Here is a 7780-nt window from a genome sequence, read left to right as displayed (position 1 = left end):
GTTGCCCAGTTTAATCACTGAGTTTTCAGAAATCCACCGCGCAAACAGGCAATGTGCAAGCGCACCTTACTTATGTTTGTCCGAAAAAGAACTAAATTGTTTTAGAGGTGTGGCAATTATTTATTTTTTCCCTTGCGCTCCTCACTGCACTGTTAACATCCTTCAGCTGCGATTTTATTCTGGTTTTCCGTCACAATCTTTATCGCTTATACGTGCCGTTTTGGCTAGCTACTGTTCCTTTTATCGTGTTTTTTTTTGTTTTTTTATTGTTCCGGTCTTTTACACCACCGTTTCCATCGCCTTTAGTCTACCTATCATGTTGTCTTTCTGAGGAAAATACACTATCTTCGGGGACCGCGCAGCATGGCTTTAGCTCCGCGCCTTCATGCATGTTTTTATATGTTGTTCCCCGAAATAAAATTTCAGGTGCTAGTCAGCGCCTGTGTCCTTCCTTTTTTCTGTATGTTTTAGTGTGGTTTTTGGCGTTCTTTTCGTTTTGAACTATAACTGCATGTCACACATGTGGGTATATTTACTAGCTATGGGCAGTAAATGGCGCGGAAAGAACTGTTAACAGGTCACAAAGCTAGCGCCCCTAACTAACCTCATCAGCAAGGGCTAATGCGCAAGCCCTTGAGTAGAAATCCTTTGTGATATGATCTGCAAAGTCTAACCTGACCAACCATGCGCTTCAATATAGAGGCTGGAAAGATTAAAATAATGACACCTCATGAAACACGCTGGTTCCCAAGTGCTCCAATAGTGCAGGGGGTGTGTATGTGATTCAGTGGTTCAGTTTTTCTAGCACGATATCCCCCCCGTCCTTCAGCAAATCTGTAGTTATCTGATCCTCTCCAGCTGATTTCCCCCTTTTCATAGTTTCCAGTGCTTTCTTGACCTCGTCCTTCGTCACTGGTGGAACGTCTGACTGTTTTTCTCTACCGCCAATCTCATTACGGTCCTGACTGCTTTGGCTACTGTAGAGATCTGTATAGAACTCCTCGGCTACTTTGACTATCTTGTCCATATTAGTGATGACGTTGCCCGCCTTGTCCCTTATCGCATACATCTGGTTTTTGCCTATGCCCAATTTCTTCTTTACCGCTTTAAGGCTTCCCCCATTTTTTACAGTATGCTGAAGTTTTTCCATGTTATACTTCCTTATATCGGCCACCTTGCGCTTATTGATTAGCTTCTATATCTCGGCCAATTCTATCTGGTCTGTTGGATTGGAAGCTTTCATACTCTGGCGTTCCTTAATCAAATCTTTCGTCTCCTTAGACAGCTTACCGGTATCCTTTCTAACTATCCTACCGCCTACTTCTACCGCGCACTCAGTAATGATATCTCTGAAATTATTGTTCCTTGCCTCTGGGGTACTGCCGCATCCTCGGTCAGAGCTGAATGCCTATTCTGTAGCGAGATCCTGAACTCTTCTGCCCTCCCCCTCACTGCTAATTCGTTGATGGCTTTTTTCTTACTAATCTGTTGCGTTCCTTCTTCAGATTTAGGCTTATACGGGACCTCACCATCCTGTGGTCACTGAATTGCACTTTCCCGATTACCTCTACATCTTGCATAATGGCGGGGATTGAACACATTATGAAGTCGATTTCATTTTTAGTCTCACCGTTAGGACTTTTCCCTGTCCATTTCCGGTTCTTCCGTTTGCTGAAGAAGGTATTCGTGATTTGTAAGGTATTGCGCACTGCAAACTCAACTAGTAACTCCCCCCTGCTATTCCTAGAACCAATGCCATAGTCACCTACTGCCTTGTCTCCTGCCTGCTTTTTCCCTACCTTGGCGTTGAAGTTGCCCATTGGTACAGTATACTGCGTCTTTACTTTTCGCATTGCCGATTCTACATCTTCGTAGAAGCTTTCAACTGCCTGGTCATCATAACTACATGTAGGTTTATAGCCCTGCACAACCTTCAGTTTATATCGCTTATTAAGCCTAATAACGATGCCTGCCACCCTCTCATTAATACTATAGAATTCATCTATATTACCCGCTATATACTCATAGACAAGGAAACCTACTCCTAGTTGTCGCCTCTCTGGTAAACCTCGATAACACAGTACATGCCCATCCTTCAGTACAGTATATGCCTCATTCGGCCTCCTAACCTCACTAAGCCCTATGACATCCCATTTCATGCCCTCTAGTTCCTCTAACAGCACTACTAAACTAGCTTCACTAGCTAGGGTTCTAACAATAAACGTTGCCAGGGTCAGTTTCCAATGGCGGCCTGTCCAGCGGAGCCAGGCTTTCTTAGCACCCCCTGCTGCGTCACAGGTTTGACCGCCGCCGTGGTCAGTTGTTCCGCAGCCGCTGGTGACTGAGGGCCGGGGTTTTGTGGAGCTTATCATAGGAGGTTGCGGCCGATTACTGCACCAGGGTGGCCAACTCCTGTTCTGGTGAGGGAGTGCGTTGCCGGAGGTGTTCGCCGGCATCAGGTTGTGCAATTCTATCGACACGCGGATTGTTTTTTTTCTTCATCCGATGGAGAATTGCGCGGCACCGGGAATTGAACCCCGGTCCTCTTGCATGCGAGGCGGATGTTCTACCGCTACGCCACAGCTGCTCAGTCAAGGATTACCAAGCTGGAATCTAAAAGAGAGGTAACAACGAGAGCTATGAGTAGCTTTCGAGCGAGTGTCACGGCGTTGTTTAGAGACCAAAGTTGTTTGCGTAATCTAGATAAAAACATGAATGCGTCAATGAAATCACTCCTGAACGTTAGCAAGAAAAAATTTCATACATTCAGGAAAGACTGCTACCTTGTCCGGAGCTGCAAATTTTCAGCGTGGCAGTTACTCATGAAAACGTGCAATGACTAAAAGCATCTGAGTGTCATTACGATTTAATGGCTGTCGGTGTGTTGGGCAGCTATGGTGATCAGAGAAAGTTTTTTGGCCTGCTAGAGCTCGAACCGAATTGTGAAGCACGCGTTGTAAAAGGTGCGACTTCTAACAAAAAACAATGAAGTGTCTGCATCGAGAGACGTCGTGATCGTTATGAAAACGTTACTGTGTAGTGGCAAAACCATATTTCTCGGAATTGCGGCTCAAGACACGCAGGACAACCTTCCTGTTGTCTAAATGATAGACTAACTCACAACACAGCAACCTGAAAACTATTTAACCTTGCTTTGGGTGTACTATCGTGATTGCCTCGATCCACCATATTCAAAAAGACCTTCGCGTTGCATAATCAAAAAAACGTTAACAAGAGCGAATCCAGACATGTGAAATTGTGAAGCTTATTGGTGGCTGTCTGAGCCCTGTCAGTATAATATCACAAATGATATTGATTTTCTTCGGCGGGCGAAAGAATAAATAATTTTGGCGTGGCTTTGGTGCAGCGTTATTACCCTATATTTTTGTGATTTACTTTTGTTTTATGCATATTCCGCGGAGCCTAGCAACAAAGCAACCCCCGAACGTCAGCCCCAATTTTGAAGGCAGGTGCAAGTTCGTGAATGTTTGCTAACAACTCCGACAACGCCGGATTTTCTCGAGACGGAGTCTCTAGGACTGTCGCTTTACAGTACCTAATTTATCCACCATATTCTGGTGAGCAGTGCGGAGTGGGTTAACTCAGTTTATATTTGAGCGCGGGAATTACAAAGCGCATCACTGAAACTATAATAACGTCTATCTGTATTCGTAAAAATGACCTCTCTGCGTTAAAGTTGGTGTATGTCGACCTACGGCAATGAACGTGCGTGGAAAGATAATGCTCTTAGCATTCGGATAGTTAACGTAGCTGAGGAGTTAAGTGCAAGGTGGTGCAAAGCCCGCAAGTCGATTGTTTTCTCAGGAACCAATGCATGAGCGTTGAGACAGCGAAAGAGCCGTTCGCTCGTCTAGTTGGACACGGAGAGCGAATACATGTAATGGTGATGTACATAAAAACAAGAGAAATCCACATGTCAACATGAGAATATCTACATCAGTTTTGGCTCTCAGAGACAACCCCTTAGTTCTGTGTCTCACTTGGGAATGCTTGCTGAAAGCCATCTGCCTACTGATTCGGCCAAGAAAGATTAATAACATGTGTGACAGCAGTGAAAGTAAAGACTTAGGTCAGGAAGATTACAACCTAGGAATGGTAAATGCTAAGTTTGTCATATTGATAATAAATGTAACAGCACGGAGATATTCACATTACAGCAGATCTTTTAAAACGCTGTTTATGATGAAATGGTGTTTATGGGGATGGCAGAAATTAAAACGACCGTGCTTTCTTTCTTTCTTGCTTGCTTTCGTTCCTTCTTTCTGTCTTCCTTTGCTTTCTTTCTTTATTTACTTATTTCTTTCTTCGTTCCGTCCCTTCTTACTGTGTTTCTCTCTTTATTACTTTATTTTTTTCCCCATTTTCACGGATTTAGGAAGCCGAGGTAAAAGCTGTATGCAAGCAGCTTGAGGAGCCCTCGACCCCGCTACAAGCTTCAGTTAAGGTGCACAAAAAAAAAAACACAAGCAGGAGGCAGACATTTGTTTGGGCTGGGTGAAAAAACAATATCAGGAAAGAAATGAATACACTACCCAGCAGCACCATTTCAGTCCCTGACAATATTAGCAGCAGTCGCTTTGTCAGCGCTATCTTACCTACTATACTTTGCATTTTTTTGTTTCAGAAATTTGCACAAAATAAATATACAGTAATGCTTATAGGATTATCAGCTGAGGCCGATTACAAAATGCACCCACCGCGTAGCTAAGAGATAAAAACTTCCCGACGTGTCATCACCCGATCGCTCCAGCGGGCACAGGCTTAAGGACTTCATTGAAGTGCAGTTGTATCGATACATGACTTACGTCACGTATGGTGATAGGTAAGCGAAGTGGGGTGACAGGAAGCTAACTAAATAAGAAAATCAAAGCCCTTGCCACTGGAACTTCACTTCCAGATAATGCAAGATGCCGAGCGATTAAGTCGTAAGACAGACGGCAACCGATCTCACGATGTAATCTGCGACGGTAGTGCTTCGGTGACACTGGCCTTTACGAGGACGTCGCTCGTGCCTTCCGTAGACCTAACTCAGTTCGTCCAAACCAAATATTAATATTTCAAAAATTCAAACAAGAACGCTAGAGCGCTCAAAACCTTCATTCCATATCGCATAATTATGATTACCGGAAGCTGCAGCAATTAGTATGTCTTGAAATTTTGTGCACATTTGCAACTGGAGTCATCAGCTGGCAGCCAAAAGCGAACGCCGCGTAACAGAGGCGAATTAGGAAAAGAAAAGCGGTTTCCTAAATGTTTGCGTAAGGGGGCTACTATCATGCATACATTCATTCTCTCCTGCAGGAGCGCACCTAGAAAATTGCTCCGGCGCACTAACACCACTATATCTGGCGGGAACGAAAAAATCAAATGCATCTACTGAACAAATAAAAGTAGTACAAGGACTTCGAGTGCGCAGCTCCCTAACTACTGGTAACAAGAACTGCTGTCGAGATTCCCGGGTTTCATTCCCTATCGATGTGATCATAGTGCTGTTTTTGAAAAGAAAAAAAAAAGGTTCGCGTTAAAGCCCAGAGAGCTCTGCAGGAGTGTTTAATAATGCCGCATGCACAGCTTAACTTCTTATTCAAATTTAGAGATTTTCTAAGGCGCCACCCTGTTCTCTCAAGCATTACCTGCTTCAAACCTATATAACGTTCCGATAATGGGCGAGAACTACTCATCTTTTGCATTCACTCGCTTTTTAGTCCTCTGTACACTAAGGAAATGTTCCATCAAGCAGTGTACAGCTAAAAAGCTTAAGAATGACTGGTCATCCTAACAATTCAAATAAAGGATTCCGTAAAAGGCACCAGCACAGCACGTAGGCATGGCCGCTGCTTTGCGATAACTTTCATTTTTGGATGGAACGACCATACTTAAAGACTCTTTGCTACTGCTTTCAGCTGTATCCTTTACGTTTCCGGTCGAGCTGTCAACAGACATTTCCATTTACACATTACTATTACCAATTTCAGTGTAATCATGTTGACTTATTCAGATTCCGGAAGAGCTTGATTTCGATGTCTGTAAACCGGTCGAGCTGTCAACAGACATTTCCATTTACACATTACTATTACCAATTTCAGTGTAATCATGTTGACTTATTCAGATTCCAGAAGGGCTTGATTTCGATGTCTGTAAAGCTTGTTTCTTTGCAGATAGGTTTTATGTTAGGGGAAGCCAACTTCAAACAGCTCGTATACAGTTTTAAGGCCACAATACTATGGTTCCAAGAGTGTTACTTGCAACAACTTTAAGTGAAACCCAGCCTCACTGCAGCAGTTTAAAATTGTTTCAACTGCAACTTGTGCTGATGAGAAGAATTTGGAGACACTCTTTAAGGCTTGTGCTGACATGCTACAAAGGAATAGCATGTCTTATGTCTAATAAAATTTTGTAAACACAAAACTGATCGCTAATATGCAATATGAACCCATTCAGCATTCCAGAGAAGCTTTCACAGTTTAAAAGAAAACAATGACATATTTTTGCGAATCCTTGTATGAACATTGAATATGGGCTTACGCAATCATGTGCATATTTGCTAAAGATCATCGCTACTGGGCTCAGGCCTGCATGTAGAACAGCTGTTCTTAAAGTGTCGCGGAAAATTTGTTTACTCTACCAAAAAAATGAAAACACATCTGGCATCTTTGCAACGAATCACCTTTTGTTTCAGTTCTATGTGAGGCTTTTAGCGCGAGTATATAGGCATTTGTCAAGTACGAAATGGCACTGAACTGACATCTCATTGGACGAAACAGGTTTTAGAAACACGTAATATAGGATGACAAACACGCTGCGTACAAAGAGTATCTGCTTTCTTTCTCGATATGTCCGAGCTTAATGTTACTATTTTAATCCTAATAACAGTCCTCTCTGCTCATACCTAAAGCATTTAACCTTTGGCTTATAAAGCTGAGTTGGCTCGGCTATGAGTCCAACTGAAGCGTACACTCATAATAAGAAAAGATTTACCAAATTTAGAAGGAGCCTCAACCGGGAACTGTAAACGGCTAAAATTTAGCTGTTTTACGAAGAGATGCGTTATTATGTTTATCCAGCTCATAAGCTCCTCTGCCAACCATCGTTTCAGACAAAGCCCATCTCTTTGTCGAGGTGATGTTGGAATACTGCCTCTGTTGAAAGGGGGGTTCTGCGGGTTAGTTCACTACAGTTTCCCAGAACGCTTACAGGTTACAAGAGCCGACCAGGGTGATTTTTTTTTTTTCAGCGGCTCATAAAAGGCTCAGCGAGCAAAAAGGAGGAGACACGGAAAGAGTATTGCATCGTACGGCCAGCAGTTACCTACAAGTCGCGCCCGTTTTGAAATCGTTAAAAAAAACAGGCTCTTTGTGATTTATTCGCATGGTCACTAAGCGCATGTCGAAACTGTTGACAAGTACAAAAAGCCCTCATTCAGGAAGAGAGAAACATATGTAATCAATGAGCCGCTAAGCGCTCACCTTTATTAAAGGTGCTTGGGGCTGGAATGTATTTCCGGCTGTAGCTGCAGTTAGGATGCGCTCTTAATTAAGCGATGATAAAGTTCAAAACTGCAACACTTGTTAGGTGATTCATTACAATGTGACGTTAACCTATCTGCCAGCTCTTACGTGTGGCAGTGTAATAAATGCAGCTTCAGCAGCTTTTTATTAAGGTGATACAGAAGAGCAATGCTGTGTCGTACCAACTATGTCTAACATGTTGCACACCTATAGGAGCGAAACATGCGAACTCAACAGATGGAATCAGGTGA

The sequence above is a fragment of the Amblyomma maculatum genome, chromosome 1 (genome assembly GCF_055883805.1).
Source record: "Amblyomma maculatum isolate TAMU_Amacu chromosome 1, ASM5588380v1, whole genome shotgun sequence".
NCBI lineage: Eukaryota > Metazoa > Arthropoda > Arachnida > Ixodida > Ixodidae > Amblyomma > Amblyomma maculatum.
This window is presented reverse-complemented; position numbering follows the sequence as displayed.